Below are 13,789 nucleotides of genomic sequence, written 5' to 3' on the forward strand. Positions count from 1 at the left end.
CATTGTGCATGCTCTGTTGCCTGTGTCTATGTGCCTGTGGTTCTGTCAGTGTGATCATGTGATGTATCTGACCCCAGGAATGTGTCAATAAAGTTTCCCCTTCCTGGGACAATGAATTCACGGTGTTCTTATTTCAGTTTCCAGGAGTGTAGTGTAAGATGATCGAAATCCTGAGAAAAATTGGTTTAAGCTATAGGAAGAGACGGGTAACATACAAAATGTACAAGAACTAAAGGGAATAATCGGAGTTTACGACTAAGAACGAAATGCTCGGATTAAAAACGGTGTACGACAGGGATGTAGTCTTTCGCCCCTACTGTTTAATCTATACATCGAAGAAACAATGATGGAAATAAAAGTAAGGTTCAGGAGAGGAATTAAAATTCAAGGTGAATAGATATCAACGATACGATTCGCTGATGACATTGTTATCCTGAGATAAAGTGATGAAAAGTTGCATGATCTGCTGAATGGAACGGATAGTCTGAGTACAGAATGTGGATTAAGAGTAATTCGAAGAAAGACGAAAGTAATGAGAAGTAGCAGAAAAGAGAACAGCAAGAAATTTAACATCAGGATTGAGTGTCACGAAGTGGATGAAGTTAAGAAATTCTGTTACCTAGGCAGCAAAATAACTAATGAGTGACGGAGTAAGGAGGCCATCAAAAGCAGACTAGCACTGGCGAAAAGGGTATTCCCCACCAAGAGAAGTCTACTAGTAGGAAGAAATTTCTGAGAATGTACGTTTGGAGCACTTCAGTGTATGGTAGTCAAACACGGACTGTGGGAAAACCGGAACGGAAAAGAATCGAACCGTTTGAGATTGATGCTACACACGAATGTTGAAAATTAAAAAAAAAAAAAAACTGCGGTTGCGGTTGATAAATTACTACCCGAAGGACAGAAAATTATCCGGCAGAATCACTCACAGATTCTTTCACTCCACCTGCCGTTCCATTGAGGAGAAGTTTTACTCGGTTATCTACTCCGCTACCTCTTATCTCAATATCTACAACTTCGGGATTCGTGCGATGATTGAAAGGAGAAACCGCACTATGATTTTCAGCGGTGAAACAATTGCGGGAGAGCGAAATCAGTATTTTTCCCTTCTCTCTGTCATCTGCTTTGGTGTAAGTATGGTCTCAATAGATAATTTCATTCCTCGTACTGACTTAACGTAAGATCAAAACTAAAAACAATTTTAGTCAGATTGAGTACCAATTGAATGTTTCTCCTATGCCCCCATACGCTCTTCTAGGACTCATTCAATTTTTTTTTCCTATTATGTTTTGACGTCACTTAAATCGGAAGTGAAGGTCTCTCTGCTTTCGCAGCAGCTTTCGAACGCATCTATTGAACGACAGAGTCTTGCCACTTTCCACAACCTCGCTCGGCACATACATGTCTGAAGCGTAATGTACATTACTTTTGAGTTTTATCCATTTGTTCTCCACATTTTCGTTCTCAGAGATGAATATGTAATTTTCTACCCCGAAAGCAAGTTTACGGTGTGTAACGATGGATAAATTGTATAGCAGTATCATTCAAGTTGCAGATAGTCGTCGGAGAGTACTAATGTCGGAAAACCTTTGTCCAAGAAATTCTCTGATTCACCACTTTAGTCACTTTGTGCCGTATGTACGATAGGAAACAGTATGTCAATTGACTCTCCTTAGAATGTACGTTCTCGGAAACTTTATAGGAAGTATGTCGTTCGTGCCAAATGCCGCTGTCGTCACGACGTCTGCACTTTGACGGTGTCGCACTGAGAAATGTTCAAATCGGGGTGTTACGCCCAACTCTATCACCTATTGTAAGACTTTCCAAATCAATAAATTATGAGTCTGTCTGGATATTAATGTGCAGTGCGTTAAATGATTGTGGAAAAAGCGACATTTCGTTTCCGGAGACGTTGAGTGCCTCATTGTATGGTATTTTTTAATTTTTTTTATGATACAGTTATAACCGGTTTTGGCTTTCAAAGCCATCTTCAGATGCTGTTGGTGGAATTTGTGCCTAGTCGACTAATTTATTAAGTCCTTGCAAAAGGAATAGTGAATTTTCTTAAACGAAAATGTTGATGATAAATTTAAGTCGTAGACACATTAACACTTGTTCATCAAATGCTGCCAATAGCATCTGAAGATGGCCACTACTGACGGGCGAAACCGGTTGTGACTGTACCATAAAAAAGTGACTGTGTCAAAAAGTAGGAAAATAGTAATTCCTTAACTGATTGTGTTAAGCATCAATTGGCAGGTCAGTGCCTTCTACAGGACTTCCAGCACTTGCGCTACAATGTAATGGCGTTCTGGGCACACGACGTACCTCAACATCGTTAGCGAGCAATTGAACGGAGTTTGAGACGAAAACCAAGAAATTTTTCGAATGGATGAAGAACAGCAATGATGCTATTAACACTTACATTTGGCTATACTTTTCTTTGACAGTTTCCACTCGCTCACAAAGACGTAATGATTTCTGTTTGTCAGCTAATATCCAGCTTCTACACTGAAGAGCCAAAGAAACTGATACACCTGCGTAATATCGTGTAGGGCGCCCGCGGGCACGCAGAAGTGCTGTACCACGAAGTGTTATGGATTCGACTAACGTCTGAAGTAGTGTTGCAGGGAACTGACACCATGAATCCTGCAGGGCTGTCCATAAATCTGTAAGAGTACGAGGGGTGGAGATCTTTTCTGAACAGCACGTTGCAAGGCATCCCAGAAATGCTCAATAATGTTAATGTCTGGGGAGTTTGATGGCCAGCGAAAGCGTTTAAACTAAGAAGAGTGTTCCTGGAGCCACTCTGTGGCAGTTCTGGACGTGTGCGGTTGAAACGTCCCCTTAGAAAAATTAATGAATTACTGTGCTGATAAACCCCTTACATTATTTGATTTTCAAACAGCTGAGCAGAACTGAACGTACTCAGACATTTCACACTTTCCCTATTCTGATCAACACTAAACTGACACACAATATTTTTAGCGCAACGCAATCTCACTTTTAATAATCCCTACAAAAGAATGGCACTGATTAACAATAACCTATACCATTCACAAATCACTTACCTCACAAAAATCTTCGGTACTCAAACTACTGCAATACTGCGAGCGCCACTACTGCCAGTTAAATAAAAGATTCAAACTACTGAAGGCACTAACTACTGATAGGCATAGTTAGCAAATGAAAGATTTTGATAAAGAACAAACAATGAATTTACCTTAATAGTGGTCAAAAGTCATAATATATACACTCCTGGAAATTGAAATAAGAACACCGTGAATTCATTGTTCCCGGAAGGCGAAACTTTATTGACACATTCCTGGGGTCAGATACATCACATGATCACACTGACAGAACCACAGGCACATAGACACAGGCAACAGAGCATGCACAATGCCGGCACTAGTACAGTGTATATCCACCTTTCGCACCAATGCAGGCTGCTATTCTCCCATGGAGACGATCGTAGAGATGCTGGATGTAGTCCTGTGGAACGGCTTGCCATGCCATTTCCACCTGGCGCCTCAGTTGGACCAGCGTTCGTGCTGGACGTGCAGACCGCGTGAGACGACGCTTCATCCAGTCCCAAACATGCTCAATGGGGGACAGATCCGGAGATCTTGCTGGCCAGGGTAGTTGACTTACACCTTCTAGAGCACGTTGGGTGGCACGGGATACATGCGGACGTGCATTGTCCTGTTGGAACAGCAAGTTCCCTTGCCGGTCTAGGAATGGTAGAACGATGGGTTCGATGACGGTCTGGATGTACCGTGCACTATTCAGTGTCCCCTCGACGATCACCAGTGGTGTACGGCCAGTGTAGGAGATCGCTCCCCACACCATGATGCCGGGTGTTGGCCCTGTGTGCCTCGGTCGTATGCAGTCCTGATTGTGGCGCTCACCTGCACGGCGCCAAACACGCATACGACCATCATTGGCACCAAGGCAGAAGCGACTCTCATCGCTGAAGACGACACGTCTCCATTCGTCCCTCCATTCACGCCTGTCGCGACACCACTGGAGGCGGGCTGCACGATGTTGGGGCGTGAGCGGAAGACGGCCTAACGGTGTGCGGGACCGTAGCCCAGCTTCATGGAGACGGTTGCGAATGGTCCTCGCCGATACCCCAGGAGCAACAGTGTCCCTAATTTGCTGGGAAGTGGCGGTGCGGTCCCCTACGGCACTGCGTAGGATCCTACGGTCTTGGCGTGCATCCGTGCGTCGCTGCGGTCCGGTCCCAGGTCGACGGGCACGTGCACCTTCCGCCGACCACTGGCGACAACATCGATGTACTGTGGAGACCTCACGCCCCACGTGTTGAGCAATTCGGCCGTACGTACACCCGGCCTCCCGCATGCCCACTATACGCCCTCGCTCAAAGTCCATCAACTGCACATACGGTTCACGTCCACGCTGTCGCGGCATGCTACCAGTGTTAAAGACTGCGATGGAGCTCCGTATGCCACGGCAAACTGGCTGACACTGACGGCGGCGGTGCACAAATGCTGCACAGCTAGCGCCATTCGACGGCCAACACCGCGGTTCCTGGTGTGTCCGCTGTGCCGTGCGTGTGATCATTGCTTGTACAGCCCTCTCGCAGTGTCCGGAGCAAGTATGGTGGGTCTGACACACCGGTGTCAATGGGTTCTTTTTTCCATTTCCAGGAGTGTATATCGGTTCATGACATCCAGTCTTGCAATTTTACTGTCTCTGATGGACACACGTCCAGATCATCCGCTCTCAAAACTCCGCCATCTCTCTCCCCATATCCACCATTGCTTGCGGATCACCTCCAACTGCGCAACGCTATGCGCTGTTAATAGCCAACAGCCCAACAATACAATAGCAAATTCCAACAATGCCACCCAGCCACAGACCGCACACAGCACAGCCAGTGATTTTCATACAGAGCGCTAGCTGGCGTTGGCGTTACCAATATAAGAACCTAAACAGCCTACTTACACAGTGACGCATTGTCCTGCTAGAATTGCCCAAGTCCGTCGAAAAGCACAATGCACATGAATCGATGCAGGTGATCAGACAAGATGCTTACGTACGTATCACCTGTCAGAGTCGTATCTAGACGTATCAGGGGCACCATATCACTCCAACTACAAACGCCATATCCATTACAGAGCCTCCACCAGCTTGAACAGTCCCCTGCTGACACGCAGGGTCCATGGATTCATGAAGTTGTCTCGATATCCGTACACAGACAACATGTTTCCAGTCATCAACACTCCATTGTCGGTGTCGACTGACCCAGGCGAAACATAAAACTTTATGTCGTAAAGTCATGAAATAGTGCGAATAAATTCAAGCCCACAACATGGAAAGGGTTTCTTTCTTCCATTTCTATGATTATAGTATGTAAGTGCAAACGTTTCCTAGAAGACCCACTGCAATCGCTGTTGACGATTAAGATGGCAGGTACCGCACCACCAGGACTGTATTTACCAAATGGAAAACATACGCCTCGAACCAGGATCGAACCATCGACCTCCAGCATACTAACCTAAAACGCTATCAACTGCACAACTAAACCGTGCTGACACAGGTAGTTATCATACATGTGGTTACAGTGGTACCAGATTGCCACTCTTTAACGTCCTTTTTCTGCCGGATGTACTCGCCCGACAAAATTTTGCTGGATACTTTTTTTTTTTTTTATTGCTGGTATGTGAGCAATCGCGCTGCGAAGCTCGAGTGCGTGAATTTCGCTTCACTCATGCATAACAACGGGCAACCAGGACACGGAGTCAAAACAGCCACCACACGACACCAAGTGACGTGCGCAGTAATCGGATGCTCACCGGGATTTCTCCTAAAATTCAGTGCCCATTGACAAACGCTTGCTTAGAGAGCGCCGGGAGAAGGATGTAACGAAGACTACTCGTAATCGGAAACCAATACTCGGCCCCGCGAAATCCCCAGTGAGCAAAGACACCACTCTTGCCAAAGGACCACGGTAGACACTTGGCCACAACACGCGGCCTCACTTGCGATCTTCGGCGTCGGTGTAGACTCCCTCCTTTCACCAGGTCGCCGCAGCCCTCAACTACCTTCTCCTCCGACGTGCCCTCTACCGGCAACAATAACGCTCCATGCGCTCTTGCGGCCAGACAGATTCTGAGTCCGCGGGAACTACGCGAAATTACAGGGTGTTTCAAAAATGACCGGTATATTTGAAACGGCAATAAAAACTAAACGAGCAGCGATAGAAATACACCGTTTGTTGCAATATGCTTGGGACAACAGTACATTTTCAGGCGGACAAACTTTCGAAATTACAGTAGTTACAATTTTCAACAACAGATGGCGCTGCAAGTGATGTGAAAGATATAAAAGACAATGCAGTCTGTGGGTACGCCATTCTGTACGTCGTCTTTCTGCTGTAAGAGTGTGCTGTTCACAACGTGCAAGTGTGCTGTGGACAACATGGTTTATTCCTTAGAACAGAGGATTTTTCTGGTGTTGGAATTCCACCGCCTAGAACACAGTGTTGTTGCAACAAGACGACGTTTTCAACGGAGGTTTAATGTAACCAAAGGACCGAAAAGCGATACAATAAAGGATCTGTTTGAAAAATTTCAACGGACTGGGAATGTGACGGATGAACGTGCTGGAAAGGCAGGGCGACCGCGTACGGCAACCACAGAGGGCAATGCGCAGCTAGTGCAGCAGGTGATCCAACAGCGGCCTCGGGTTTCCGTTCGCCGTGTTGCAGCTGCAGTCCAAATGACGCCAACGTCCACGTATCGTCTCATGCGCCAGAGTTTACACCTCTATCCATACAAAATTCAAACGCGGCAACCCCTCAGCGCCGCTACCATTGCTGCACGAGAGACATTCGCTAACGATATAGTGCACAGGATTGATGATGGCGATATGCATGTGGGCAGCATTTGGTTTACTGACGAAGCTTATTTTTACCTGGACGGCTTCGTCAATAAACGGAACTGGCGCATATGGGGAACCGAAAAGCCCCATGTTGCAGTCCCCTCGTCCCTGCATCCTCAAAAAGTACTGGTCTGGGCCGCCATTTCCTCCAAAGGAATCACTGACCCATTTTTCAGATCCGAAACGATTACTGCATCACGCTATCTGGACATTCTTCGTGTATTTGTGGCGGTACAAACTGCCTTAGACGACACTGCGAACACCTCGTGGTTTATGCAAGATGGTGCCCGGCCACATCGCACGGCCGACGTCTTTAATTTCCTGAATGAATATTTCGATGATCGTGTGATTGCTTTGGGCTATCCGAAACATACAGGAGGCGGCGTGGATTGGCCTCCCTATTCGCCAGACATGAACCCCTGTGACTTCTTTCTGTGGGGACACTTGAAAGACCAGGTGTACCGCCAGAATCCAGAAACAATTGAACAGCTGAAGCAGTATATCTCATCTGCATGTGAAGCCATTCCGCCAGACACGTTGTCAAAAGTTTCGGGTAATTTCATTCAGAGACTACGCCATATTATTGCTACGCATGGTGGATATGTGGAAAATATCGTACTATAGAGTTTCCCAGACCGCAGCGCCATCTGTTGTTGACAATTGTAACTACTGTAATTTCGAAAGTTTGTCTGCCTGAAAATGTACTGTTGTCCCAAGCATATTGCAACAAACGGTGTATTTCTATCGCTGCTCGTTTAGTTTGTATTGCCGTTTCAAATATACCGGTCATTTTTGAAACACCCTGTAAATGCGGGCGCACGGCACACTTGGATACTCTGCAAATCACAATGCCTGGCTCAGGGGTTATCGAACCACCTTCACAATAATCCTCTATAACTCCACTCTCGAACAGTGCACGGAAATAACGAACACCTACTGTGTCTTTCCGTGCGAGCTCTGATTTCCCTCATTTTATTATGATGATCATTTATCGCGTTCGGAGGAGAAAGTTGGTGACTGAAATTTCGCAAGAAGATTACGCCGCAACGAGGAACGCCTTTGCTTTAATTGTGCCCACCTCAAACACTGTGTCACGTCCACAAGCTGTCTCCCCTATTTCGCGATAGTACAAAAAGTCCTGCTCTTCTTTGAACTTTCTCGTTGTACTCCTTTAATGCTATCTTGTAAGAATCCCAGACAGCGCAGCAGTACTTCAAAAGAGGACGTTCAAGCGTAGTCTACGCAGCCTCCTTAGTAGATCTGTTACATTTTCTAAGTGTTGTGCCAATAAAACTCTGTCTTTGGTTTGACTTCCCCACAACAATTTTTGTGTGTTATTTCCAACTTAAGTTGTTCGTAATTGTAATTCCTAAGTATTTAATTGAATTTACGGCATTTAGATTTGATGGATTTATAACTTAACCGAAGTCCAATGAATTCCTTTAAGCACTCATATGGAAGACCTCACACTTTTCGTTATTTAGGGTCAATTGCCGATTTTGGCTCCACTCATGAATATTTTCTAAATCGTTTTGCAGTTTTTTTGATCTTCTGATGACTTTACTGGATGATAATCGATAGCGTCGTCTGCAAACAACCTAATGTAGCTGCTCAGATCGTCTACTATATCATTTATATATGTAAGAAGAGAGTCGGTCTATAACACTACCTTCTGGAACGCCAGAAGTCACTTATGTTTTACTCGATGACTTTCCGTCAGTTACTACATACTGCGACCTCTCTGACACGAAATCACGAATCCAGTCACATAATTGAGACGATATGCCATAAGCACTGCAAGCCGCTTGTTTGGCACAGTGTCAAAAGCCTTCTGGAAACCTACAAATACGGAATCAATTTGAAATCGATTGTCGATAGCACTCAGCACTTCGTGCGTGTAAAGAGCTAGTTGTGTTTCACAAGAACTATCTTCGTGTTTTCGCGTAATATAACTGACCCATCAAATTCCGGGAGTACATTCGTATAAACTGTATTTCTCCTTCTTCTAATACTTCGGCCGGGTACCTTTCTAGCATTTGTAGTTTTTGACAATGTTAACTGGCATATTCTCTTCCAAATTCTGAATGTCCTCCACCTTTTATTATTAATCATTGAATTGGTTTTGTTTATTGATGAAGTTCAACCAGCGGTATTTTTCAGCTTAGTGGCCGCTAACGCCCCAGTTACCTGCCCTGGAGGTTAGTGTATTTTCGCGGCAGTGTACCTTTCCTCGCCTTGCCGCTGCTGTCTGGTAAGGCGTGTAGTTCGACAGACTCCTTGGCTGTGGTTCGGATATTTGTTTCTTTTGGACTGCCTTGGTTGTAGTGGGTCCTTCTGCTTCTTGATGTTCTAGACACCGATGTCCGCAGCTCGTGGTCGTGCGGTGGCGTTCTCGCTTCCCACGCCCGGGTTCCCGGGTTCGATTCCCGGCGGGGTCAGGGATTTTCTCTGCCTCGTGATGACTGGGTGTTGTGTGATGTCCTTATGTTAGTTAGGTTTAAGTAGTTCTAAGTGCTAGGGGACTGATGACCATAGATGTTAAGTCTCATAGTGCTCAGAGCCATTTGAACCATTTTTAAACACCGGATTCTGAAGTCGCAGTGCTGTCCGCCGGTTCAGCCTTGCCTGGGTTTTCCATCGTTGTGTTGGTTATTATATGTTAGGTAGATGTTGCAAAAGTGTTGTCCTGCGTTTAAACTGACACTGGTTTGAGTTGCAACCCGGTTAAGTGAATATAACTCTTGGTTGCCTATCTCATAGTTTATGAAGTTGAGGGACTTTCCCAGGCCGATCGTTGGAGCACTGTCTGAGGCCCACTTATCACTTGATTTGGGTCAGACTGTGATGATTGTTTTTTGAGTTATTACTGTTGGGGCCTTCAGCAAACAAATAAGTAGAATTTCTGGTCATTAAGGCCTTCAGCCGTGAGTGCAACTTGCTTAAGAAATTTTTTATTAGGCATTGTGTCTTAATAGTCAAATTTGATAATTGTTCCTTATTGTCAACCTTATTTGCAATTGTTTTCAAATAAAGTGTACGTGGTCAAAGAAAACTGAGCAACCAACGGTAACTGAGTACGGCGCTGTCCACACTGAATCCTACCTTTATCAAAGTCCCACGTCTCAAAGAGTAACAGGAGATATTCAACGTGTACAGAGAACTGCAACCGGAATGGTCACAGATTTCTTTCATCCGAGGGAGAGTGTTAGAGATGTTGGTGAAACTGAACTGTCAAACACTTTAAGACAGAGCTAAAATATCACCAGAAATTCTACTTTCAAAGTTTCAACAACCCGCTTTAAGTGGTGGCTCTAGGACGATATTGCAAATGCTTGTCGCTCCCGTAGGGATCTTAAGGGCGAGTCAGATTAATTACAACGCTCACTGGGGAATGTAAACAGTCATTCTTCCGGCGCTCCAGAACCGATATACGTACTCAAGGTACCCTCCGCCACACACCGTCAGGTTGCTTGCTGAGTATAGATGTAGATGTAAAAAACTGTGCGCAAGGTGGGTGTTTCGAATACTCACTCCTGACACGAAGCAGAGGAGCTTGGACTGCTGTTTTTTGCGTGAGGCTGATGGGTTCCTTAACAACATTAAGGTAGGAGATGAAAGATAGGTTCACGATTTTGACCCAGAAGACAAGAGCATCAACGGTGTTCCACCACAAAAGATCTCTGACGCAAAAAAGTTCAAGAAGATGGTGTCAGCGGGCAAAATTATTCTCACAGAGTCTGGGGATATACAAAGTGTGAAACATTAGGATCCATGTCTAAAGGCGCCGCCATAAACTCTGCAACGTACTGAGACCTATAGAAAACTGAATTCGAAGAGTTCTTCCATACGCCGGCTGAGGTGGCCGAGCGGTTCTAGGCGCTACAGTCTGGAACGGCGCCACCGCTACGGTCGCAGGTTCGAATCCTGCCTCGGGCATGGATGTATGTGATGGCCTTAGATTAGTTAGGTTTAAGTAGTTCTAAGTTCTAGGGAACTGATGACCTCAGAAGTTAAGTCGCATAGTGCTCAGAGCCGTTTGAACCGTTTTGAACCTCAGAAGTTAAGTCCCAAAGTACTCAGAGCCATTTTTTAAGTTCTTCCATACGATGTCTGAAGAAACAATTCCGGAACATTCGTAATTTCACGCCATTGGTGTGTTGGAGCGAAATACGGTTGGCATCCCTGCACAGGCCTGTGTTGAATATGTAACCGCAGTGAGTTTCATTGTTGCCTCTCTGTTAGTTATTGTTCAATGCTGTGCTGAGTAGAATGTTGTGTCACACAGTTAGTGATTTTCGAGATTGCAGAGTTAGAAGCGACTAGATAAGAACCTGAAAACATACATAGCTTTCGTACATGTAGAGAAAGCCTTTGATAATGTTAAATGGGATAAGATGTTTGAGGTACTCAAAAAAGTAGGAATAGACCATAAAGATAGAAAAATGATATGGAACCTGTACAAAAACGTGACAGCAGTTATCCGTGGACGGACAAAACAAGAAGAGGTGCAGATACGGAAAGGTGTCCGACAAGGTTGCGCACTATCCCCTGTTATCTTTAACGTATACATTGAAAAGGCGCTGAAAAAAGTAAGGGAAAATTCACAGACAGGTGTAGTAATTCATGGCCAACGAATAGATATGATAAGATATGCCGATGATATAGCTGTCCTGGCTGAAAGTGAAGAAGATCTTGTAGTCCTACTGAATACAATGGATAAAGTTATGGGTGAAGAATGTAATATGAGAATTAATAAAGCAAAAACAAAAGTAATGGCATGCGACAAAGAAGATCAAGTGAAAGTCCAAGTTATGTAGGCAATGAACTGCTTGAACAAGTTGATAAATTTACTTATCTGGGCAGTAATATTACCAGGGATGGAAGGAGCAAGGCAGAAGTGAGAAGGAGAATAGCTCAAGCAAAGGCTGCTTTTAACAAGAAGAAAAACATATTAACATCTAAGAACATCAGCCTTGAAATCAAGAAAAGATTTTTGAAATCATATGTGTGGAGTGTGGCATGCTATGGGTGTGAAACATGGACTCTCGGGACAGGGGAAGACCAGAAGCTAAATTCTTTTGAAATGTGGTGCTATAGACGCATGCTCAAAATAAAATGTATCGACAAGGTCACAAACGAAGTGGTTCTGGAAAGAGCAGGTGAGAAGAGAAGCTTCTGGAGTTTCATTGTTAAAAGAAGAATGCAATTTACAGGCCATCTATTAAGACATAAAGGACTCCTGAACACAATCATAGAGGGATATGTCGAGGGAAAAAGACCAAGAGGAAGACCACGACTGAGGTACATGGATCAAATCGTGAAAGATGTGGGATGTAACACCTATAAAGAAATGAAGAGAATAGCTGAGAGACGCACAGAATGGAGACAAGCTGCCATTGTAGCTGTTGCAAACCAATCCTTGGATTGACCACTACAGAAGAAGAAGAAGAGTTAGAAGACCAACGAGTCTCCATTAAATTTTGCGTGAAACTCAAGGCAAACCTTTACAGAGGCACACCAAATCATGCAGGAAACTTACGGCGACGACTCCTTAAACCGTACTTTTTGTTACGAATAGTTCACCGGGTTTAAAAATGACCGGGCAGACTTTAAAGATGACCCTCGTTCAGGACGCCCTTCGAGGTCTACCGACAACGGTTATGTCAGGAACGGCAACGAAATTGTGCATGCCGATCGGAGACTGGCTGTCCGAGAGATTTCACAAGATTTCAGCTGGATCATATCATAAAATCCTGGCACAGCATCTTGGAACGCATCGTGTGGCCACCGAGTTGGTCCCACGGCTCATGGGTCAGGACCTGAAAGACCTTCGCCTCGCAATCTGTGAAGAGCTTTTGGAAAGGTTCACTAAGACCGAAAAAGGCTCGCCAGGTCAGGTCAAATGTCAAAACCATGCTGATTGTTTTCTTTGATTTTGAAGGATTAGCTCACCATGAATTCGTGCCACAGGGGCAAACTGTTAATCGATGGTACTAAAGGGACGCGTTGCGACGCCTGCGAGAAAATGTGAGAAGGAAACGGACCGAAATTCGGCGAGACAATTCATGGCTCTTGGATCACGGTAGCGCACCCGTACATTCATCCCTGTTGGCGCATGCCTATTGCAGAAAAAACGAAATCACTGTGCTGCCTCATCCTCCATACTCTCCAGACTTGGCACCTGCGGACATATTTTTATTTGAAAAGATGGAAATCCCGTTGAAAGCACGAAAGCACGGAGAGTTGCAGCGATAGACGATACAAAAGAAAATTCCCAGACAGCACTTCGCGCGATCCAGCATGACTGCTTCCCGGAAGTGCAAACGGCGTTGGGAGGAGAGTATGAATGGTGGAGGAGAATATTTCAAAGGAGACGATGCACAATAAGTGAAAGGTAAGCACAAAAAAAATATGTGGATATAATTCCGGATTTTTTTTAGCAGACCTCGTACAGGAGCACCCTATCCCTCAACATAGCGATGGGAGACCACGCAGCAACGCTGCGACATCTGCAACAATCCGACGCCTTCGATTGGCCGTAATCTATCATCCCCCATACTGACCCCATTAGATTTTCATCTAACTTAAAGAACACCGTCCAGATATACTGACGGTGCGTTGCAAGCGGAGGTGAGGTTGGGGCTCCGTCGACAAAGTCAGACTTCCTACAGTGACGTTATTAATAAAATGGTCTCTCATTCAGAGAAATGTGTTCGCCGCCTGAGTGGCTCTGTTGAGAAATAAACAGCAGAAATGAAGACTAAAGATGTAGAATGTTCACAAAGTGTGTTTCATTTTAAAAATTTTAAGGGTTGCTACGTAAGAAATTAGGAGGCATTACTTTTCAGTACGCCCTCTTACACATCCTTGCCTTAAACCACGA

This window comes from Schistocerca cancellata, chromosome 5 (genome assembly GCF_023864275.1).
Source record: "Schistocerca cancellata isolate TAMUIC-IGC-003103 chromosome 5, iqSchCanc2.1, whole genome shotgun sequence".
Lineage (NCBI taxonomy): Eukaryota > Metazoa > Arthropoda > Insecta > Orthoptera > Acrididae > Schistocerca > Schistocerca cancellata.